Source organism: Vicugna pacos, chromosome 8, assembly GCF_048564905.1.
Source record: "Vicugna pacos chromosome 8, VicPac4, whole genome shotgun sequence".
Classification (NCBI taxonomy): domain Eukaryota; kingdom Metazoa; phylum Chordata; class Mammalia; order Artiodactyla; family Camelidae; genus Vicugna; species Vicugna pacos.
In genome coordinates this window covers 36374873-36400596 of record NC_132994.1, presented here as the reverse complement: position 1 = coordinate 36400596, position 25724 = coordinate 36374873, and the positions used below count along the sequence as shown (strand labels likewise).

Below are 25724 nucleotides of genomic sequence, written 5' to 3'. Positions count from 1 at the left end.
GAGCAACACATATGTTTCTGATGTCATCATCTGGCTTTGAGTCCGTGTGTGATTCAGTGGTACTGGAATCTGCCCTAATACTCTGAAATCACTCATTACTCTGATAAGTGGAGGGAGCCTGGGAATCCACAACCAAAAGTCTACCTAGTTTGTTCGAGGAAAAGGCCCAGATCTGTGAGAGCCATGAAACAGCAAACAGAAGAAGGAGACCAAAAGGCTGGGAGACTGGCCTCCTGCTCTCCTCCCCACTACCCTTCCCTCCGCCGAGTCTCGCCAGTGTATCCTCACACCCCCGCTCTGGAGAACATTCTTGTTGTGTAATAAGAAAGCATAATTATATGCTTCAGAGCTGGTGAGGTTTTCTCCTATTTTCAAAACAATGAATATCCTGTGGAAAGACAGCGCCACTTTCGTATAAGCTGAGATTCCTTTCCTTAACACACAGACAGCACTTCGAAGGAGAGGCCAGAGGACGGCCCAGTTAATGTTTTTATTCCTTGGACAAACTAACCGCATTGTTCCGTGGTGCCTCCAGAAACAAACCTCTCTATAAACATAATTAGAAGAATAACATCTTCAAAACTAACATACATATTCATTCTCTCTTTCTCTCTCTCCCCCCAACAGTAAGTAATCTATCTAGTGCTGAGAGAGATCCAGCTGATTTTTAGTTCGTAACATGCTAAACTCAAGACCAACTGTCACAAAGCATTGCATTTATTCAAATATTCTTATTTTTCACCTTGAATGTAACCAGTGAAGAGGTGGGAACTGTTCTAAGTGCCCCCTTGTGTTACATGGTAGTCCTGTAGATCTGGAGTCAGGGTGAAGCTCCATGAATGTGCAGTGACAGGTGGTTTCCAGGAGCAGAGGTCTTTTCCGCGATTATCACATCAGCATTCTTCAAAGTCCAGCAGAAACTCATCGAGAACAGTTGTGGGTGGAGCTAAACAGAACAGCATGTAGCATTTCAAAAACGTTAATCCTTCCAACACTTCTGCTTATGAAATACTGACATCTGATTCCACAGGTAAGAAAACCCGACCCGAAGAGAGTCACAGACATGCGTATCTCAGAGTCCTTGTTTAGACTGGACTTCTGCAACCCAGGCTATTCTCTGACCACTAGAGTAGGCTGTCCTTCTGAGAAGGCCATGCTGCTTCTAAAATGCCACGTCAGTGTGGTCATCTGTACCACAGCCCACTAAACTCTCGGTTCCACTCAGGTTGCCCTGAGTAGTACATGCTTTCAAGTGAAAACATCACGTAGTTGCTTTTGTAAGGCTTGGGTCAAGTTTTTTGACCATAGGGACTCTCTGTCTGTCACGTGGAAATGGAATTGTCGATAGCTGCTAGAATACGTTGTCCCGCGAGAGGGAGCAAAGCATTGTGGGACTCACCCACCAGCCACCGCGCCTCACTCGGCCGCAGCCTCATGAAGATTCTGAGGCAGACACTAGGGGCCTGATTTCTTTTATTTTGGTGATGGCTTGGGAACTAGGATCTTCCCTCTTGAAAATCTGTTCTTTGGCAGTAAATACCAAACTTAGGGGGCTGAGTCACTTTTCCTCATCGAACTTCGTGTTTTGTTTCTTAGGCAAGGGGAAACTCATGGAAAATCCAAGTTTTATGAATGTGCAAGTGTGTGCGTCTGTGTGACTTAGGGAGGGAGGAATGGAAGGAAAAAAATATATCCTGGATCTAATGTCCAGCAGATAATTCATATTCACCCCTATCCGTCTCCAGAACTTTCTCATCCTTACAAATTTGAAGTCTGTACCAGTTAAATAATAACCCCACAGTCTCTCTCACTCCTCCAGCCATCGCAACCATTGTTCTACTTTCTGCCTTTATGATCTTGCTATTCTGGTTACCGCATATAAGTGGAATCATACAAGAATTGCTCTTTCGTGACTGGCTTATTTCATCTAGCATAATGTTCTCAAGGTTCATCCATGTTGTAACATGTGTCAGAATGTTCTTCCTTTTTAAGGTTTAGTAATATTTCATCATCTGTATATACCACATTTTGTTTATCCATTCATCTATTGATGGACACAGGTTGATTCCACTTTTGACTATTGTGAGAAATGCTGCCATGAATACACTGTACAAATATCTCTTTGAGTTTCTGTTTTCAATTCTTCTGGTTATATGCATACTCAGAAATGGACTTGCTGGATCACATGATAATTGTATTTAATTTTTTTGAATCACCATACTATTTTCACAGCAGCTGTACCGTTTTACATTCCCATCAGCAATGTAAAAGTGTTCCCATTTCTCCACATCTTCACCAACACTTGTTATTTACTGTGTTTTTTTTTAAATAATGATCATCCTAATCAGTGTGAAGTAGTATCTCATTGTGGTTTTGATCTGAGTTTCCCTCATGATTAGTGATATTGAACATCTTTTCATGTGTTTATTGGCCATTTGTTCGTCTTCTTTGGAGAAATATCTATTCAAGTCCTTTATCTATTTTTAAATTGGGTTGTTTGGCCTTTTGTGTTGAGTTGTAAGGGTTCTTTATATATTCTGGATGTCAATACCTTATCAGATTTATGATTTGCAAATAGTTTCCCCCATTTTGTATGTTGATTTTTTCACTCTCTTGGTAATGCCCTTTGATACACACAAGCTTTTAATTTTGATGAAGTCTGATTTATCTTTTTGGTTTTTTTGCTCCCTCTGCTTTTGGTGTCATATCCAAAAATCACTGCCAAATCCAACATCATGAAGCATTTCCCCTGTGTTTCTTTCTAAGAATTTTATAGTGTTAGTTCTTAGGTTTAGGTCTTCGATCTGCTTTGAGTTAATTTTTGTATATGGTGTGAGATCAGGTTATTGGAGGGTTACAAAGAGAAGAGAAACATGATCTGGCTTCCGTTTTAAAAGATGACTCCCGGGGCTGTGCTGGGGCAAGGTGCTGCCAGCTGTGCTTTGTTCAGTCCTGTCACGTACCAAAAGGTGGGTTTCCAGACCACATCTCAGTATGATTTTATAACTTCTCAGTCAAATCTGTGTTCAACAGTTGTCTAAATAATTTGATACTATTTTTGCATGAGTACTTACATAACCCCCCCAGCCCAATAAAAACCCTAACCCATCAATGTTGGGAATAGAAAGGTAAATACTTTACATTAATATCATGATTTTATTATTATTTACTTCTTGAATATGCATTCAACAAGTATTCATTGGGTGCTTACTACAAGTCAGGCACTTTCTGAGGTCAAGGAGATAATAGAGATGAGAAAGGCAGACCCCATCTCAGGGAGCATGCATTCTTCACTTTTTTCTATTTTTTATTTTTTGGAGGGGTAATTAGATTTTATTTATTTATTTATTTGCTTATTTACTTATTTATTTATTTTAATGGAGGTACTGGGGATTGAACCCACAACCTTGTGCATGCTAAGCACGCACTCTACCGCTGAGCTATACCCTCCACATCACTGAGCTATACCCTGCCCCCAATACATTCTTGTCATGCATTAAAAATTGACCTAATGAATATATGGTCATCATGTCCAATAATTACAAAAAGAATGATTAAATCAACTGTTGAAAAAAAAAATCTCCCTTTCTCTCCTCAGTCAGACCCCAAAAGTCTTTTGAGACATCAAAACCAATCAACGTCAATACAGTTGGTAAATAACTCATAGAAAACTGTGCTACTTAAACACTCTCTTTTCTCTGAAAATAACTGTCATTGCTTTAATTTTTCCTTACAATCAAAATAAGATCTGCTTATCGTAGAATAATGCAAAGAAAAGAATAACAACACTCAAAATCGCACTTCCCAGACGTTTCTTCTATCAACATTTTGGTGTATTTTCTTTTCATGCATAAGTTTGTGCTCTTTGTCCTCAGAATGGTATCCACCTTTTCTCATCATTTAATAATGTATTGTAAAGAACCGTCAGTGTCAGAACAGAGGACGATTTTGACCCTACCTGCAGATAATCTCTCAGCCCTCCACTTGCAGAAATGGGATAGTTCTGTTTAGTCAGGTATGTTTGCTTGACTCTTAATTTTCTTTTTTTTTTTTTTTAAAGGGCCTCAGTCTTATTCTCCAACTGACTGATTATCCAATCACATCTCTCTGTCCTTCACCAGCAACAGAGGGTACTCATACTCAGGGACTTGCCTTGAACTCTTTCATATACTTTTCAAAAGCCTAGTTGACAGAGATAATATCTATAGAGGACTGCCTCAAGGACATGAGTCTATTTTTTCCTCCATGTGCTCTAAAATGCGTCCTTGCTGCACGCCAGACCTTGGAGGACTGCAAACAGCACACTATTTTAACTCCTTGTAAAAATGCTTTTACAGGATTGAATCTCAGCGGTATATCATCAGCCTATATTGAAGGGCACCATGAGAAATGATTCTCTGAAGTTTATTATTGTATCTATTATGAAAATAGACACATTATTATGCAAGACATCATTTACTTACATCACGTGGTGTTCCTTTGAAGAGAATCCACACAAGTGCTCAGAAAAAGACCATAATTTCTATGTATGTCCTTAATCTCATGAACCTTACTCTTAATTTTTTTACTCTTATTTTCCTTTGGTTGCTAGGAAGCTCAGTAAAATGGTAGCTCCAACTAACTATGGTTGGGCAATCATGCCTAACCATAGTACACATTCATGCATTTCCTCTTACGTCTGGCTTTATGACATCTCTAGCCTCATTTTCCCCTCACCTATTTTCTCTTCAACTATTAATTTTAACTTTTTCTGTTGGATATATTTTTTAAGTCTTTGTAGGAGAATGTGGAAGCGGGGAGGAAAACAGGAAAGAAAGGGAAGATAAAGAAAATATAAAAGGAGAAAGAGAGAAAAGGAATGATGGGAGGGAAAGAAGAAGACAGGCAGAAAGACAGTGAAGGACAGTCATAAACATAAACAGAATCAAAGCCGGCCCGCAGGATCAGTAGGAGGAGGACCAGATCACCTTGTGTCTGACTGCTGAACAGCGATGGCCTGAAGATGTTAATGATGATGCCAGCTCTTACAGAGAGCCTGCTCTCTGCAGGGGCCTCTGCCTGGTGCTTTACATGCATCACTTCACTTAATCTGCATCACAACCCTTTGAGGAAGGCATGATCGATCATTATATCTACCCATTTCTCAGATAAAAAAAAAACAACAAGACATAACAAAATGCCAGAGATATAGAGCAGTGAAATAAGGTGCCCAAGTTCATACTGTGAGTGGTGAAACTGGGTTTTAATCCAGATCTGTTTGCTATCCACCACAAGCCTGTAGTTTAAGGCTAATATGACTCTTAAAAATGGACTACTGAAATCTTTTCCAGAAATCAAAACTCCAGCCAAGAGACATTTCCTTATCTTAACCATCCCTTACTTTCCCTCATCGTGGGGTGTATGAGTGTGTGTGTTGTAAAGGATGACTTTCCCCTTCATGCATCTATTTCCATCTCCCAGAGAAATGTAATTACATTGAAAATGAGATCGGGATCGGGAGGGAAACAGTGCAGACTGCTGGCAGGAAGAGCAAGCAGGAAAGCCAAAGGGACAAAGGGAAAGCTGACAAGACAGAAGGGAAAGAATGAATGATGGGAGAGCAGACGGGAAGAGACGCTTGCAAAGAACTGAAACCTTGCCTGAAGGCCAGGGGGAAACAAAGACGATCTTGGCGGGAAGCCTGGCGTGAGAGGCACAAACTGAGCTAAAACGACAGCGAGGTGCTGAGGAAAAGATGCGGTTCTAAGGAGAGAAAGAGGGCCGGCCTTTTCACGCCCTCCTTCCCCCTCTGGGTCCGCGGCCCCGGGCAGCGGATGGTCAAGGCAGGGCCAGCACTACCTCCATAACCCAACTCCTACATTTTAAAAAATTGGAGCGCTCTTTGCTTCTAATTTTAGCAAAGAGAATTTTTTTCGTTATCTCCAAATACTCAGTTTTTTACGGAATCGTAATTTTCCAACACTTCTAAGTTCCGAGCAAAACTCTGTACTTTAAAAAAAAAAATCTCTAAATCCCTGAGGGCGCTTTACGCTAATGCACAGATGAAGATGGATTCGTGGACTCCAGGGTGCCGACAGACAGCTGCGCGATGCAGAGCAGGGCTCCATTCACGAGAGCACGGAGGCTCCACACGGCGCTTAGCGGTTCCATCAGCAGCAAAGTGGAAACTCATCGTTTTCCTTTGGGTAGAGGACATAATCTCTACTTCAACCGAGCTAAAAAAAAAATATTGTCCCAGTCACAGCTGGTCATAGAGTCAAAAGATTCCATTCAGGAAAGCACCCAAAAGCCCAGAGTTCACACCCCAAATGAAAATAAAGGCAATTCTTTTTTCTCCCCTTCAACGTTTGGTTTTGAAAAATGTCAAACCTACAGGAAGGTTGTGAGAAAAGTACAACTATCCATATGTCATTCACCTAGTTTGGCCCATTGTTAATATTTTCCCACATTTATGACTTTTCTGTGTGTGTGTGATACATATATATACACACCCGCACACACCCATCGTTTGCAGAAACGTTGAGCCTTTAAAGAGTTATTTGCATCCGTTATAATCTTTCACTCCAAATACTTCAGCATGTATCTTAGACTAACAAAGACACCATCTTTCATAATCCGGTACAATGACCACACTCAGAATTTCACAGTTATGTAATACTGTTATCTAATAATATACAATCTACAGTCAAATTTTTCCATTTACCCCCAAAATATTCATCATAGCTGAATTTTCCCTCCAACCCAGGATCTTAACAAAGAATAATCATTATGTTTGGTTGTCATGTCTCTTTAGCCTCCTTTAAACTAGAAGAGTCCTTCAGATTAAAAAAAAGAATTCTGTCATGATATTGACATCGTTTTAAGAATCCAGGCCAGTTATTTTGCAGAATGCCCTCAATTCAGATTTCCTTAGTTGTTTATTCACGATTAAATTCACATTGAACAACAGAAATACTGTTACATTGAAGCAAATGAAATTGTCACTTTTATAGACCCAAACCAGTCAAATATCAGGGACAATGTGGTTCAGCTTAATACAGAAGGACTGTTGTGTCCTTGCTATGACATCACATCAAGGACACGTGAGGCTTGTCTGTCCTGTCATTAGTGATGTTTGGTCATGTGGTTAAAAGTGGTGTCCACCAGACTTCCCCATTATAAAGGTATCTTTTTCTCCTTGTTATTAATAAGAAATCTGTAGGGGTTCCTTTGAGACTATGTACGTATTCTGTTTCCCAATGGGCTTTCACCCAGTTATTTTATCATCCATTGATGATTTTTGCCCTAATCCATTCAAGCTATGGTGGATGTAAAAGGGTGTCTTTCTGATTCTGTCATTGCTCCCACATTTACTAGCTGGCATTTTTCTATAAAGTGCCTTACCTCCCCACTGTTTATAAAATTTTTAGTCAGTAAGGATTCATGGATTCTCTTTTATTTTATTTGTTATAATTCCTTCCTGTCATTATTCAATATAACTGTTTCCACATTAAAGGCTTTATATTTTTAATTTACCAAGTCATTCTTGCCTTTCTAATGCCAGTACACGTTCCTCCTAAGATGCATATCTTTTGCTTTGTCAAATGGGAATTTATATCTCCCGAGGCAGCTCCAGAATAGGTCATAGAAGTGAGATTTTTAGTTTCTGTATTTAGTTTGAGCTTTCCATATTTTTTAAACATCTTAAGTCAGTTCCCTGAACTGGACTGACTTTTATTGGGAACCTGTTCTTGGCTGTCACCACGCTGTTGCTCTCTGTAGTTACATGGGAGGCAAGTATGTGATGGAGGTGAAAGCACAGGCCTGGGAGCCACATGGACTGGGGCTGAATGCTGGCTTTGCCTCTTAATAGCTGTGCAAGCTTGGGCAAGTTATCTTACCTCTCTGATCTTCAGTTACCTCAACTTAAGAAACAGAGATGGTAATCCCTGACATCTGGTATAGTTGTGAGTACCTAGGGAATGATGCATACAAAGTGATCAACTCAGTACCTGGCATATAGGAAGTGCTTGCCTGAGCGGTGGTTATCACTAGTATTATTAATGTTATTGTTTTCAGGCTTACATTTCTTTGCAGCTTTTTCCTACCCTTAGATAAATTTGCATCTCCCAAATCATTTTTCTACAAATGCATAATTTAGTATTTCTCCAAAGTGAAAAGTCATTTACTCTTTCCTGCCCATCTTCTTAATTTAGGTCCTTTTGCATCCAACTGACTTAATCTTGGTGTTTGCATCCCCTCCCAAACTGCAGCATCTGTAAACTTCATTTAAACTGTGTTTCTTTCATTTCTTTGCAAAATTTATAATCCTGCATTTAGTTTATGTTCTCCTTATCCTCTTCCAGAAACATCCTCTTCCAAAAAATTCATTTATATTTAGTTAGGAAGTTTCTTTCTTCCCTCTCACTCACTTTCCTCTCTCTCTCTCCCTCTCTTTCTGTTTTTCTCTTTCAGAAGATGGGTATGTTTGGCAGCACCTGCTAGGCCAGACAGCATATCAGTAGGTCCCCTGACCTCAGTCTAGTAAGAAACAGGTACATAATTCAAAGTAGACTAAATCTTACAAAGTTATAAAGTGGTGAGAAAATTTAAAGGAGGAAGAAATGGAGAATGAGTAAAATCTGGAGATTTGGTGTCTTGGAAGATAATTGATAAAAATTTAAAACCAAACTCTATTCTAATCTAAACTCAAATAAATTTAAAATTTTAATCTAACACTGCAAGTTCACCAGGATTATACACATTCACAGATGCACCTTACACATTAGTGCCACATTCAGTTTCTAATGAAAAAAAGGCTATGCTGTCATTTATCCTTTCTGTACAAGACCTAGAACCGTGTTTGATGCTATAAACAGTAAAAAACAAACAAATAAACAAAAACGGGATAATTTTTGCTGAACTATCTTCCAATTTACTAATTCTCTTTTGATCTTCACCTATTTTAAACCCATATGATGAGCTTTATATTCCAATTATGTTTTTTCTAGAAGTTCTACATGGTTCTTCTTCAAAATTGATTAGCTATTCTTTAAAACTTCTAGTTTTATGTAGATATTTTCAAGCTTGTCTTTTATTTCTCTAAACATAGTAAGCATGGTGTTTTTATATTCCTTAAATAATAGTCCATTATTTGAAGCCTTTGTAGATCTGTTTCTTCTATCTGTTTTCCTTTTGGTTTTCCTTCATGGTGCCAGTTTCCTTGTGCGCTTAGTTATTTTTTTACTGTGAGCAGCTCGTTTCTCATGGAAACTTATTTGTGGGACTCCTTTGTGGCCTATTATGAAGATGTTTTCATCCAGAGAGAATTTGTTGTTGCTTCTACCCAGCTCCCTGAGGCCACTGCCATTCTCAGACCACTTTAATCTAAATTTAGGCTTGAAGTTTTTAACTACCCAAATGATATGAAATTTGTGCTAAAAAATGCACAAGGGCAGATTTTTGTGGGCTAAGATGTGTCAGGGCCAGTCCCTTCCAACACAGGCTCTACTCAGCAGCAAAACCAGTTTCCTTCCAGTCCACTGGTGGGGGTAGGAAAGACACATTCATGTCTGGTTGACCCTTACCCTGAGGATCCAGCTCTTTGGGGTCCCAGTTTTATGAGCAGATTTTCCCATTAGAGTGTCCCCTACCTTAAACAGTCCCTAGCCTTTATTTTATGTCCTTTCAATTTCTTGGATCAATTAAACAAATCCAAGTTTACTGGGGTCAGCAGCTTGGCAAATAACTTTAAGGCAAAAGTAACTTTCTTCTCAGATTTTTGCCTTTGTTAAGATTGGCCTGATAATTTTTTACAATATTTTTAACACATGGAAGTTTTAAAAATATTTTTATATGTATGTTATCAAGATTTTCTAAATGCTCTTAATAAGTGTGCAAATACCTAGCCCACTGCACTCTAAGAAATATAGCTGTAAGTCCACAGTGACTGCAGCAACTTCTCAGACATCACATGATCATGCTATTTTTAAAAATCACAAAAAAGTCACTTGCTTAAATGTTTTCAATCCATAAATGTTCCAAGTCGTTTACTTTCAATTATAAAACCTCTTATTTAAAGTACATTCAATGATCTCAGTAGTAGGTGTGTGCTCTGGCAAATCTTGGAAGCTAAGACTTTAGACATTAATGCTTTATATGCATGTAATTGTCACAATAAAATCTAAACTTCCTAGGATAAGCAGAGAGTAAAGTATCTTGGGTGGTGACATTTTGGGGGTAATAGTGGTTAAGCAAAAAATGATGTTTTTTATTATTAAAATGGTCTTAAATGTATAAATATATTACTTAAATATGCAAAATATAGGTTAATGATTTCAATCCTTATAATATTTCCATTATTAGAAACTATCAAAGGTATTTTACAACCTTTATTTACTCCAGAGCATCTTCTAAAAATTGTCCCAAAAAATTTAAACTATACATTTAATATACAAACCCATGTAACGTTTACTTGCTATTTGTCTATTTGGCATCCAAGTCAAAAGGTGAGAGAGAGCAAATAGTGTGTAGTTAATTCAGGCTAATAAATAAGGTGTGTCTCAGTTAATTTCAGTTTTTAATTTCCAAACAATTCTTATTTTTCACCCAGCTTTGTGAAAATGTCCAGTATTATCAGGTATTAGCCCTCTCCCACAGACCAGCAAACAGAATGTTTCAATGTTTAGGTGGCAGAACTGTATTTTATCTTCCCTGACACAGCTTTGGAGCAAAATTCAATCATTTTCAAAACTCTGAAAGGGATAGGTGGCAATTCAAATGAAAAAAAATCCAAGCTATAAGCAGTGGAGAAGGATTTGGGAAACCCTCTGACTCAGTGGATTTATTCAACGATTATTTACTATGCACTTTGGAGACTACATTAAGGAGTGTAGATACACAGTAAACAAGACAGTGTCTGCCCTCCACCACCTTCTTTGCCGAAGGCAGTCTAAGGCCCTTGGAAGTAGCAATGGGGACAATAGCTTTCCTTCTCCACTGATTTCCCCCCTTTCATCTTCTGTTGTGCTTTGCAAATGCCACTGCCCCACTGTAACCTAGGATGTAGTTCTGAGGGGTACCAAGAGAGATGGGAGGCTCCATCACCCCAGCATCTGCCTTATTAGCCAAGGTCCTGGCCTGGTCCCATTTCTTCACCACCTTCTCTTGAATTCCTTCTTATGTCTCATCCCAGAGCCCACACATTGGAGCCCAGGAGAGCCTAAGTCAGGCTTTATTCTGAAATATGGATGCTTACGTGATGGTCTATATGACTGCTTACGTAGTGGTCTTTTGCAGCACCCAAAGTAGCAGAGGTGCTCCTGACAGAGGCAGTTCCATGCTCAAATGAGTTTGCAGGAGTTGCTATCAGTGAAAAGGCTTCAGTAGAAGAATATGAGTGATTTGCTTATAAGCACTTAGGAGACACATCCTGGGGATTCCTAAAAAGAACTGGGAGAAGCTTCAGCTGGGAGGCTAAGGTCTTAGCAGTCAGTGGGAGCACCAAACCAGCAAAAGGTCAGCTTTTATGGTTAACACAATCTCACAGTTATCCAAAGCTAGTGAGAACTGGGGACATTCAGGATACACATGTTGTCTCCCCATCTCGAAAATGTAAATCAAAAAGAGAAAACAGGGACTGGATGTAAACTGACTATACTTCAATAAAAATAAATAATTTTTTTTTTAAAGGGGGACCGGAGAGGACCATGGAAAATCCTTGGAACGAGACTTTTACCCTCAAATTCTCTTCTAAAAAGTCACATGACTGCTTTACCGTTGAGTGGGGGGGGGGAGTCACAAGATTAAGCTCTGTCCCACAGTGGGTCTTAGAGGAGAGGACCACATAAGAAGGGATAGTGTTAAGGAATCAGAAGAAGCAGGCAGCTGGTTCTGGATGAAGTCAGAAAAAACCAGGCATTGACCAGAACCAAGAAATATGCCAAAAATATGCCTATTTTTGCCAGAAGGAAGCCTGCCTCCCACCCTCAACACCCCCCTCAACAGTGACTTGTTCCACCGCCCCCTGCAGGCTCATGCTCACTCCTTAATCCACCTACTACCTCCTCCTACTTCTTTTTAACCCAACAACCAATTTACAAATTTTAGTATCATGGCTCTCAACCTTGGCTACATATTAGAATTACCTGGGGAGCTTTTAAAAACCCCAATGCCCAGGCCAATTAAATTAGAAGTGAAACCCAGACATCAGTAGATTTTAAAGCTCTCCTGGTGATTCCAGTGTACAGCCAAAATTGAGAGCCTCTGTTTTAGGAACACAATTTATTAATAATAAATTCAATACTGTTCTTCAAAAGCAGAGTGTCAAAAAGGGAAGCCGACTGGGGGAGAGGGTAGAGGTGGAGCATAGAGGGTGGTATCAGTAATGAAGACAACGTGTGTGTGTATAACACACATGTTCTAGGAAGAGCTCATTCAAATTTACAACAAAAACATTGAGATACTATAAGGGAAATGCCAAAGGTCACAAACAATTCACAAAGAGAAATACAAAGAGTAAACAAACATAGGAATGTCTTTTTTGCTGATAATCAAAAAAACCTGAATTAAAAGCAATCTTGAGATTGCATTTTATAACCACTAATGTAAGAGGGAAAAGCTTAAATGACACTTCATTTTGACGAGATTGCAGTGAAACCAATATACTCACAAATTCTGATGGCATCGTAAATTAGTTTTAAAAACCTCTTTCTGGGTAGCAAATGGCAGCATGAAAAAAATGAGAAAGGTGTTTGGGCCCATGGACTACTTACCTTCAGAGGTATTTCAACTGAAGCAAAAATATTGTAATTCAACTATACTTCCATTTTAAAAAGTACAAAAAAATAAACTGAAGCAAAAAGAAATACACTTGACAACAATCTCTGCAACAAATTCTAAACAGCAAAAAAAAAAAAAAAAGAAAGAAAAAGGAAACAACCTAAATTTCCAACTTCAGGGTAATGGTTTAATAATTCATGGTACACCAGCACCACAGAACACTATGCAGTCATTAAGCTGACAACTATGAAGACTGTGAGGAATGTGGAAATAAAAAAATGCTCCCTTGAGGGGGCCCTGCCCCAGGCTCAGCACAGCCCCACCTCTCTGCAGCAATCTGCCTGCCAGGCCAATCTGAGAAGGAAGCAGTAATTTGACCTGATTTCCCAGCTTCCCCTGAGAGACCACCGGATGTAGCTCCTGTCAGGTCTCACATCCCTGTTACGTCCATCACCATGGGGAGTCCAGACTCCGCCACCTGGGCTCCTACCTGCAGAGCTCTGAAAGCCCCCTCATCTCTCTAAGCCTTCTTCCCCCACCCCAAAGCCCTGCAGTCTGCCCTCTGGAACCCATGAGGTGCAATGGGCAACCCCCCTGTATCTCCAACTTCATCCCTGAGTCTTACCTTGTCATTCTAACTCAGTCGTTAGAAAGTGTTTTATAAATTTGATGTTAGTCATCAAAATGATAGGGCGCTGCTTCTGCCAGGGCGGTAGGATTTGCTACAATGAGCATAACAGTCCCTCACAATGAAGAACTGCTCTGTACCCCGCCAGTCGTGTAACTTGAGAAACTGTTTATAAGCATCTGAAGCTAGAATTGAACTCTATTCTGCATATAAACCCAAAGTGTTTTTCATACAGTTTTAAAATACATTGAATTTCCGGGAAAGGGTGCAGCTCATTGGTAGACTGCATGCTTAACATGCACGAGGTCCTGGGTTCAATCTCCCATACCTCCATTAAGTAAATAAATAAAAAACCTAATTACGTCCCTCCTCAAAAAAATAAAATAAAATAAATGGGAGAAGGCATAGCTCAGTGGCAGAGGTGGGTGCTTAGCATGCTTGAGGTCCTGGGTTCATTCCCCAGTACTTCCATTAAGATAAATAAACCTAATTAACTCCCCCTTCCAAAAAAAAAAAAAACCTACAAAAATTAAAAAAATAAATAAAGACAAAGCTAAAAAGCATTGATTTTAAAAGTTTTTTTTTAAAAAATACATTGAATTTTGCAGAAATAAAACTTCCATGTTAAATTGGGGGAACAGCATGCTTTGTTTTGTGCACTTTCAAAGAACTGCACAGCATTTTGTGAAATCACATCTGGAAAGGCAACCCACCTCATTCTCCCTTTCTAAAACAAACTCTGTCACATATTCTGCCTTCCTCAACTCACCAACACCATCCTCTTCTCCTCACCCTCTGATGATGATCTGAATGTTTAGTTCATTGATCAAATAGACCAGATTTGATGACAACCACTTCATTGTTCCCCTATTAAATCTAACAACCCATATGTATCTGTAGGCAGTACACATATTACATCTTTATTAATATAAAATGGATGAACTGTTCATATACTCAGACCAACCCTCCACTTGTGCAGTCCCATCACTTCTCACCTGCTTAGAGCTTTTCCCCCCAAATGATCCCCCTCTTATGGATCATTGTTTCCTCTTCTCATTCCCAGCAGTCTGTACACTTGCTCTTAACCATGTCACACCCTTGGCTGCATCCTTTTTCCAGCTGCTACTCTCTTTCTCTGCTCCTGTTCACAGCAAAACTTAAAAATTGTCCCCACAAGATGCCTCCATTTCATCACCTCTTATTCTCTCTATAATCCATCTTGTCAAGATTTCATCCTCACCACAGAAACAAATCTTAGCCAGCTTACCAACGACTTCCATTTGGCTAAACCCAATGGACGATTCTCTGCCTTCAATCTTACTCTACCTCTCAGGAGCATTTTACCCAATCCGTCACGTCTTTCCTTCTTGAAGCATATTCTCACTGTTTCTAGGATACTACACTACCCTATTTCTTCTCCTGTCTTACTGGCCACACACTCTTAGGTCCCTTTACTTGTTGCTTCTCTTCTACTCAACCTCGAAGTGTTGAAGTCTCCTGAGCTTAGTTCTAGTCCCCTTCTCTTCTATCCACCCTGAGATCTATGGCTTTAAATGTCACCTATAGGTTGATCACTCTCCGTTTTATATCTGTAGTGCCAACTCTTCTCCCAGGTTCAGATGTATATCTCTGACTACTTATTTGACATCTCTGGGGCTGCCTAATAGGCATTTCAAATGTAGCATGACCAGCAGGAAATGCCTGATGCTTGCACCCCAAGCCCTGCACAGTCCATTCTTCCAAGACTCTTCCCAATCAGCTTTAATGGCACCATCATCCACCCAGGTGCTCAGATCAAAAACCTAAGAGTCATCTGGAACTGATCCCCTTCTTTCATCCTCACATCCAATCCAACAGCAATCCTTCTGACTCAACCTATCAGACTTGCTTTTCACTAAGGGAAATACAAACATGAAGCATCTATTTGTTGTCAAAGTTACTCCTGTGAATGTGAACCACTGACCGAGGCTCAGACCACAAGTGAATCCAGCTAAACGGAACTCACTAAGTCGTGATCACTTCTAGACACCCACAAAGTTGTTCATTACCCAGCTGTTTCAGTTATCTGTTGCTGTCTAACAAACCACCCCAGAACTTCGTGGCTTAATATACAACACTTGTTTGTGGGCTCACTGCTTGGCAGACTGGACAGCTCATGGGGGGCATCTCTGACCCAAAAGGCAACCACTGGGAAGCCAGCTGAGGCTGGAGGGTCTGCCTCCACCACGATCTCACTCACAGCATTGGCAAGTTGACACTGACCATTCTGCTGAGATTATTAGCTGGTGACCTTGAATCTCCTCTAAGTGGGCTTCTCCCCAAAGCTTCTTGGAGTTCCTCACAGCAGAGTGAGTTCCAAGAAGAAGGAAAGAAAAGTTGCCAGTCCTCTTAAAAAGTAGGCCTGAAGTTGGCACAGGGTCACTTCCATTGTACTCTGTTGGTCTGTCCCAGGGCCAGCCAAAATTCTAGGGGGCAGATAAATAGACTCTACCACCTAGCGAGGGGCAGTGACCAAGAATTTGTGGCCATCTTTAATCCACTACACCAGCCCTTTGAACGGTATAACTGATCTGAAGTTGATTTGGTTCTTTAGAAACAGTGCTGTGCTGGTAAATGTTTATGTTTAACAGCTGACTGGAGGGCAGGGGGCAGTAGGTATTGATTTATAGTACTTGCCAATTGCCACAGTGTAAAGCACCCCCCCCAACCGTGACTGATTTCAGGCTACCAATGGTGACATCACTAAACACAGAGTTGGGAAGAAAGGCACTAATTGGCTCTTACAAGCCAGTACTAGCCGGCTCCAGAAACAACACTTACCAATGGAAAAAGAAAATTCGGCATGGTTGTCCAGGCAATGAACACTTGAGGGCCTACTGTGTATGAGGCATTAGGAAGAGGAGTGACCAAAACAGATCAAAAACCTGTCCTCACTGGGCTTACATTCTAAGGGAGTAGTCAGATAATAATTAACAAAGTATATATATAATGATAGGTGTTATTAAGAAAAAATAAAACAGGTCAAAGAGAAGAGAGTGATGGACGGTCCTCTTTTAACATGGGGTCATCCAAGAAGACCTTTCTGAGGAGGAGACATTGAAGGAGGTTGAAAACCAATAACAGTTAGTAGAAGCTGACTCTTGCATAGCACTTGCTATGTGCCAGGCACTCTTTTGATCAGATTACACATATTACTTTATGCGTTAAATTCCTTAAGAAAATGTCTTAAGTAAGGACAAATTTAATTCTGTAAAAAATAATGTTAGAGCCCTTCAAACTTTTGTCTAGAGCAGAAAAAAATGTGACAAGGGAAGAACATTTGAAACAGGGAATCCAAAAAGACAAAAGCAGGCAACTTGGGAAGAACATGGTTTGCATTTGACTCTCACCCAATCCCATTAGCTGTGGTACCCCCTCCGGCAGGGGAACCAGTAGTGAGAGGACAACCTCAGGAGTGCATGGGGAAGTGGAGACAAGATTTACAATCACGTGATGAGGCCGTTTAGGAGAGAATTTACAAACTGTCTTCCACTGGGATGTCCTGGCCTTCCCAACAAGGGCTATATCCAAGAGAAATGCCAGAAATGTGTGGTGTGTTTCATGAGTCAGACATCTTCACATTAATCCTCACGACGAGTCCATGAAGTAGCTAGGGCAAGAAATAACCCCCTTTCACAGATCAGGAATCTAAGACTCACTAAACCAGAGAGTCAGGACAGATTTTCTGGCTCCAAATCAAATTAATCCAATCAATATGTATTCAGTGCCTGAAATGGCTCAGACATTGTGCCGGTGCTGGGGGTGAATCCTTTCCTCCCTGCTTCCCCTCCCCCACCCATCCACCACCTTGGGAACATGGGGGTTGTGATGCCACACGCTCACTGGTCCTCACACGTGTACCAGGAGAGCACACTCCCTTATTTTAGGCAGAGGCGGTAAGCAGGGAGAGGAGACACCCTCTCCAGGCTTAGCCGTGGATGCAGAATCTCACACATTCCTGCCTTAGCCCCCTCTTTCAGCAAGAAAGAACAGAAAAAAATCCATCCCTGACTTTTTTACTTCCCCATCTGTAAAGCAATCTCAAAGCTAATTTCCCTTATAACTAAAAATCTTTCTATAATACCCTATACCAAAATACCGATTTTGTACTCACCATTGTATAAATCCTCAGAGATCTCCTCTCCCTAAGTCCATGCTTTTGTTGTTCACAATTAAATGAGTAAGAGCTGGAGCAGGCGAGAGGAACCGTGCTCCCTGGCAGAGCCCTGGGGCTGATGAAAGTGTTGACTCAGTGGGTCAGAGGAACACGGCCCCAGAGACATCATCTAAAAGCACAGAGAAATCGGAGTTGAACCTGGTGTCAGAAGACACAGTGAGCCTTTTCAATGGTTAAGGGAAGACTGTGATCAGCAGAGTGAAGGTGGAAGATCAAAGGCACCATGGAGACAAAGACAACCCAAGTCAGCCGTGAATTATAACTTGTTTTCTTCCTTAAGGAGCAGAACATGCTAAGGCTAAAGCCAGAATGAGTATATTCAGGCTACATCAAATAGCGCGGGAAACATGTCTATGGATATGGGAGTCAGGGAGGAGCATAGTCAAAAACTAGTTCATAGGGTCCATAAACATTCATTAACTGTCTCTGGAACTATGAGGAAAATGATTGGAATTACAGTCTCTACTTCACTGCGAAAGGAACTAATGTTTGAGAAGTAAATTGCTGAAACACTGTTAAGTAGAAGAACAGAAGCAAAAAAGAAAAAAAAATCCCAAATATTTTATTCCCCTGGTTGTCCATCAAAGAACATTTCTTTTTATCATAAAATGATGATTATCTAGTTACTTTCAGCCTGAAGAAAGATGTGAAAAATGGCAAAATCCCTGATTTATACGCTCTCTTGGGAAAAGAGTAGGGGAGATAAGAGATTTTCCTATCAATAGAATACCAAGATTGACTTTCAGCTGGGAACCCAGCCATTTATTCCTTCTTCCCTATTGTTAAGAAATACTATATAGGGACACACTAAGCCCTGAAGAAACTGGTTAGAGGGGAAAGAGAAAGCAAAGCCCCAGTGCATAAAGGCAGACAAGTAGGATCAGTTTGCTGGGTTTCTATCCAGATCCACCTAATTACGCATGAGGCTCGGCTGGCAGTTCAATATCAGCTAGGCTGTCCCCAGGCGTCCAGGCTAAGCCTGCAACCTCCAGTCTGCACCGAGTGGGTACCAGAGCACCAAATAAACCTTCTATATGCAACCTGGGTTTTCTGTTCTTGTGCCCAAAGGAGATCCCTCCAAAAATTGAATTGTACTCTTCTTTTTGGAATTGCTCCTGCAGAAGCATGTCCAAGACCCAGTTACTCTTTGTTAGGCCTGCTTACACGCAGCTTAACACAGTCCTTGCTCCCTGCCCTTGGCCTTATCCGCTTCCTTTTCCTACTGACCCCACCCAGAAAGGGCTGTATTTCATTGTCTGTAACTAACTCAGTCATGCTTTCTGCATCAAGGATATTTTAGAAAAAAATAAAATACAAGCTTACAATACTTGGTGGGTTACAATACTGAAAAGAAATCTTGTGGACCTCAGTCTTGCTCTCCTCTCCAAGCAAGTAAAGCTGAGAGGGATTTTCTTTATTATGGGGTACATTCTAAAGGGATGCATTTCCCCACCCCGCCCCGACTGCTGGTTTCTCTTCCCTACTTCTGTTTCACACCCAGCCCCACCCTGGAGCAGCAGAGTGAAAAGGGAGCTTGCTGTCCATGCCCTCCTCCCCTGTGACCTACCTTCAAGGGCAGAGAGTGACAGGTCACTACAGACTGGGAGTCCAGGCAAGAGCAGATTCCCAGGCTCTGAATTGTGTCCATGGCCAGTCCCTCCTCTTCCTCTGTGTCAGTCACAGCCCCTTCTCCTCCGCCAAGCCAGCTGCCTGCACCTGGACATCTCTGTCACTCTGCTCCCTCACTCTGCCTGGCCAGAAGCCAGGTTGGCATAGTCCCTGCTGGGGTCTATGCACTGCTGTGGGCAGCCAGCTGGAACTGGGTTGGGGTGGGGAGAACTCTGGCCCCACCAATGCCCAAAGCAGCTGACCGTGCTCTGGCTTCACCTACCTTTTTACCCAGTATACACAAATCTTCAGGCTTCCGGGGAGCTTTCGAGTGTGTGCTCTAACCAAATGAACAGGCCTACTGCAAAGTATTTCTATTAATGCACAATGTAGTTTGGGTGTATGTGGGGGCACATATCTGTAAACCAAAGTTGATATTGTCATCCTATCTGGAACTATTTTCAACGGCTTGTAGTAAACTATAATGAAAAAGAATTTGAAAAAGAATATATATATATAACTGAACCACTATGCTGTACACCAGAAACTAATACAACATTGTAAATCACCTGTACTTCAATTTTTAAAAATGGGGAAAGAAAAAAACAAGGCAATAGCCAAAAACAAACAAAAAAATGCAATTATAAATATTCAACAAAAATAGTAGATGTTTTTCAAAACTTTCAATTTGTGTAACATTCTGAGACTTTCCAAAGTTCATTTAATCTCTCCTGAGTCTTCACATGAGCACACTTCCAGGTAGCAGAACCAACTAACAATTGTGGGAGTGGTAGCTGGTCATCCCATCATATTACAGGTTGGAGGTAGGGAATGTGAAATTCTACCTGCCACACTGTGACTCAGCTCCAATTTTTAGTACCTGTCTGTCCTCACATGTCACTCTTCACATTCTCAGGAGGGAAACTCTGGCCAGTTTGGGTCAGGTGTCCATGCCCATCAGTCAGCTACGACCAGGGGACAGGCTCACAGAGAAGGAGGGTCAGCCCCTTGACATCAGCGACTGTTCTGAGAGAGGGGAAGATAGTCGGGAGATGGGCAGAGGTCACAAGAGATATACTGCCAGAAGAGGCACCCGGGGAAGTGAAGGGGGAGGAGAGTCCCACGCAGTGTATCTGCAAGACCAGCAATGAAATCAAGCAAAGAGCCTGGGAAGAGCAGGCGCCTGGCTGACGGGCTCACATTTGTCCTTGGGTTTTCCACCTGGGTTAAAAGTCTGTGGTGTCCATGTTCTGCCAAATAGAACTGGGACTGGTTTCAGTCAGCAAGTGCATTTCTGAGAGCTGTGTGTTTTCCCTCTGAAGAGCTGGGGAGTTGGAGCTCCCCCACAGCTCCCTCCAAGGGAGAGGGTGTGTATCCGCACTGCACGAAGCGGGTGAGCAGGAAACAGTCCAGAAGCAAGCAAAAACCGTGTGGATTATTAGGATATTTTCATACCCTTTTGGCCACCCCCCAAGAAAACCAGGATTTTGAGGGACATCATTCTGATGTTAATGACTAGAAAAGTGAAGCCCCAGCCAAAAGCAATGGTTCTCTTTGAGGTGAGGTTCTCCCAGGCTCTTAAGGAAAAACCCTTACATATATCTGATAGGTATTTTTTCTTACGGTAATGGTGACAGATGAATGCTGCACTTTTGTTCAGTAGCACCTCATACTTTTCAAAGAAAACATCATTGAATGATATGTCTTGTTAGACTCATTTGAGGAAAAATGTACAGTTGGCCACATTTATCAGGTGCCCATTTTGTGCAGAGTTCTCTGGGGAAATCAGAGAGATAGGAAAGAAGCAAAAAGACCTTGGAATACAGGGGAGGAAACAGAACCCAAACAAATTATGCCTGGAACAGTGTTTTACTTAAAATGAAAGAGAGCTTCTCCAGAAGAAGTATTACAAAACTCTTTAAAACCATCAAGTCAAAATGAAATTAATTTACATTCATTGAAAAAGTTTATGTGTGATAGTGATTCCAGTGGTTAGGATAAGCTCAAACGGAATCCCAGATCCAGGTTTGTGGGAATGAAAACACTTCTCTGTTTCACTTACCTTGGCTCTCACCACTAATCCGTTCCTTACATTAGTTGTTCTTCCTACCTAGAAATTATCCCCACTGTTCCCTTAAACTCTTTCCCTTCTTCAAAATTCTTCTGAAATGATTTACTCCTTACACCGCTTCCCTCTGCCTACCTAATCTTTATTATCCTTAGCTCCCTGGTTACCACCTGATTGCCAGCCATAGGTTACCCAGCAAGAAAAGCCATGTGCCATCTTATCTTAGGTGAGACAGACACAGGACAGCTCCACCCAGCCCAGGGCTTGGTCCCATTCTGTTAGGTGACCAGAGGGATTTTGAAAATACCCTCACTGATACTGGCTGGTCATTCTGTTTTGGTTTGTTTTTTGCCAATTTAGGAGACAAAAAAACCATCATTTCATATATTATTTGTTCCTAGTGATTCTACATGGTTAAAAATGCAGCCTGAATAACTTATATTTAGGGCAACTTATTGTTGCTTGTGGTCTACCACATGATCAAATTTGTTAAGCATTCCATGAACACTGGGAAAGTATGGGCATTACCAATTTCTATACAAAGTTTTCTATATGGCTAGTTAATGTGTTTACTGATTTATTCAAATCCTCTAAACTTTCTAAAAAGTCTAACTTAATCTGCCAAAGAAAGACCTTTTAAAAAATTGTAATTGCAGTGAAATACACCTAACAAAATTTACTTTTATCATCTTATCCATTTTTAAGTGTAGAGTCCAGTGGCATTTTCTACATTCACACTGTTGTGCTATCATCACCACCATCCATCCACAGGATTCTTCACCTTGAAAAATTGCAATGCTGTATCCATCAAACAATAATTCTCCACTCTCCCCTCCCACCAGACCCTGGCAACCACCATTCTGCTTTCTGTCTCTATGAATTTAACTACTCTAGCTACCTCACATAAAGGAAATCACACAGTACTTGTCCTTTTGTGAAGGGCTTATTTCATTTAGCATAATGTCCTCAAGTTTCATTTATGTAGAATGTGCCAGGATTTCCTCCCTTTTAAAGGCAACATAATATGCCATTGTATGTGTGTACCACACTTGGTTTATCCATTCATCCATCAATAGACACTTGGGTCACATCCACCTTTTAGCTATTGGGAATAATGCTGTTGTGAACATTGGGGTACAAATACTATTTGAGTTCCTGTTTTCAGTTCTTTTGGGTATATATCCAGAAATGGAATAGCTAGATCATATGGTAATTCTATGTTTAATTTCTGAGGAAGTATCATATCATTTTTCATAGTAGCTGCACCATTTTACATTACCAACAATAGTGCACAAGGGTCTCAATTTCTCCACATCCTCACCAACACTTACTGTTTTTTTTTTTTTTGATAGTAATCATCCTAATGGGTATGAGGTGGTATCTTATTGTAATGATTTGTCAAAGACCTTTGTAATTCCCACTACAATTGTGGTTTCATTCTTGTAGTCTAGTAAATAATTGTGCTTTACATACTTCATAGTGTGTATTTTGTGCATAAAAGTTAATAACTATTACGTATTCATTGTTCTTTGTATCTTTTTGCCTGGCAAATAACCCTTATTGCTTGGCAAATTGCTTCTTAAATCCCAGCAGAGACTGAAGATAGAGGTTCACCGCCTTGATCAGTCTCTGGGGCTTGTGGCTCCTCCCATTGTCTTTCATTCATTCTCTGACCCCATAGGACAGAGAATGAATTAGCACTCCACTCTCAAAAGGCTGTTACATACCATCTGAACCCTGTGAAATCAGAAAAATAGGCTGACTGCAATTGAACCATTAGCGCCCCTAACTCCATATCAGCCTGCTACCTGGATTCTGCAAAGTAGAAGCCAGAAGTAACCTGCATCCATCCTCTTACTGCTCCCCACCTTCACTTGCTAAGTTGTCAATCTGTCAATCAATAAATACGTGAACACATCCAGATCTTGTGCTAAGTACTAGAAATGCAGCTGTAAGCATATACAGAGCTCCTACCTTCATGGATTTTACAGTGGAGAAGGGAGATGTTAAATAAATAATTGCAAATAAGGTAAGTTCTACAAAAGAGAGGTATGGAGTGTTAAGTAGCACAGAAGAGAAAGATCTAGTCTGGTTGAGGAACCAGGGAAACCATCACTGAGGAAGTCACATTTCAACTGGTATACAAAGGATCAGTCATTTGGTCAGTCATTGAAGAGCCATTGAAGAGTTTCATGTTTCAGAGCGTGGACCCCCTGGAGCTAGACTTCCCTATTCAAACCCAGCTCTGACACATAGCTGGAGGACTTTAGGTGAGTTATTTAACCTCTTTGTAAATAATAATTGTTATAGTTAATTGATACACATATCAGTTTCTGGCACATAGCAGGCACTCAATAAATGTTTATTATTCATTAAACAAATACAAGTGCTTACTATGCCAGCCACTGTGGTGGATGCTCAAAGAATGATGGTAAAATTGACACGGTCATCACCGTCACAGTATTAGAGTCATCTGAATATACCTTGATAGGAAATAGACATCCAGAAAGGTTTAATTTGACAGTTTCTAAAGTCTCTAAGATGCCCCTACTCTTTGGTTCAACAATCACACATCTGGGAATTTAATCCTAAAAAAAATAGCCACAAACATGTGCAAGGCTTTAGCTATTTTTCGTACCGAAAAGATGAGAACAACCTGAGTGTCCTACAGGAAGTTAAATTATGATACAGCTCATGTGATGAGATGTCATGCAAACATCAAGTTGATACAGAGAAATTCTGTTTATTGACATGAGATGAAATTTCGTATCATGATGTGACTACCTTTTGCCAATAACATATGTTAATCCATAGGAAACAAGAATGGAGTGGTATTTAAGCCAAGGTGTTACTGGGAACTGTCTCTGGGTGAATACGCCAGCTGGGAATTGACAGAAACCAACTCTGGCAAACTTGGTGGGAGGAGAAGAATTTATTAGAAGAAGCTGAAGTAACTCAGAAAAGGAAGAGAATGCTAAATAACCAGACTTTGGGTAGGACAGGAAACCGAAGTTCAACTCAGTCTGTCAGTGTGTGTGTGTGTGTATCCTTCTGTTTTCATCTCACTCAGATCCAGATCTCCAGGAGAAACAGTCTGATTAACCAGACTAGGTCACAGGGCACTATCACACTTGGCAGTTGCAGCAATAAATACTGCATACAGTGGGAACGTGAGTGCTCCAAAAGAAGATGCCAGGGGAAAGGTGAAATCAACAGATGTTCACTATAATGGGATTTTAGGTACATTACTTCCCTTTGTATTCTCTGTCCATCCATAGTTTAAAATTTTTCTGTAATAGACAGGTATCACTTTTGCAACAAGAAAAACTTTTTTTGTAACTTCAGAAACCTCAGAATGCAAGTAAGTTGCCAAGTTTCCTGAATAAGCCACTTTGCAACCTGTTTCCTTCTTTTATATCCCATTGCTTCTCTTCTACAACAAATCCCATCCTCATCACCCCATACCCACTACATACCTACATATCCACATGAATTAGTTTTGTGTAATTTTTATTAATATAACAATGATGTAATTAGCACATAACACTATGAAAAGGCACATAGCACTCCATTTTAATAATATAATGACAAAACATTCTTGAATTCATTGCCTAATGTTAGAGTTTTGCAAAATAGTCACTAAAGATTAAAGCATTTACTAAGTGCTTGATCTGTGCCAGACTCTGCAGAGTCCCTTACTTCCTTTAATGTAAAATACACAGTTTGACAAAACAAAATTTCCATTTTCTGACACAGAATTCTTACTAGATTCTATCTTTTCTGAAAAATAGATTCTTTCTCTTCCAAGAACTGTAAGGCACTCCACTGACAACAAGTATTCCGTTTAAATTCTCTCACCATCACTAAGAGGAAAACACAGGACTGGATATTCCTTATCTCTCTGTAGAGTTGATGAAGCTATAGAGATGTGATTTCCTCAAAATCACACAACTATCAGTGTCATCTGAACATCTCTCCATATATGGACTTGAAGGCATTGTGAGAACAATTCTTTAATTTAATAGACATATTTTGCTGCCCCACTTTGTATCAGTCTTCTGTGCAAGGAATCAAGACTAAGTCACTTATGTACAATCCATTCTGCAAGCCAGGCTGTACCAGTTACCAGGAATAAGACAGACTCAGTCCCAGTCCTTACGATGCAGGGGCCTTGCCCGCTCTCAAGGAGTTTGCAGTCATGGGATAAATGGGAGCATTTGCAAGCAAAGCATGTAGCTTAAGAAATAGAAGTGAAAGTTATGTTTAAGGAATTGGAAGTGTGCATGAAAATGCTGAAGTGAGAACAAAAATACAGAAAACACATGTAGTTCAAAGAAACTCTCGGGAGAAGGTGAAAGTAACTTGTTGAGAATGAGGAATTGAGGAAGAAGAGATTACAACCTGAGACTATTGCAGGCCACCTTGAGGGAAGCCTTGGGCACGCT

At 40.5% G+C, this 25724-nt stretch overlaps 1 long non-coding RNA gene across 1 annotated transcript; it reads right to left on the bottom strand.

Annotated features, from left to right (window-relative positions):
* Positions 1-699: 699 nt before the first annotated feature.
* Positions 700-17726, bottom strand: LOC116281554 (uncharacterized). The gene is made up of 2 exons (XR_004191024.2): positions 17541-17726; positions 700-946 (listed from the first exon to the last, which is right to left on the bottom strand). It is a non-coding gene; the product is annotated as an uncharacterized lncRNA (long non-coding RNA).
* Positions 17727-25724: the final 7998 nt, after the last annotated feature.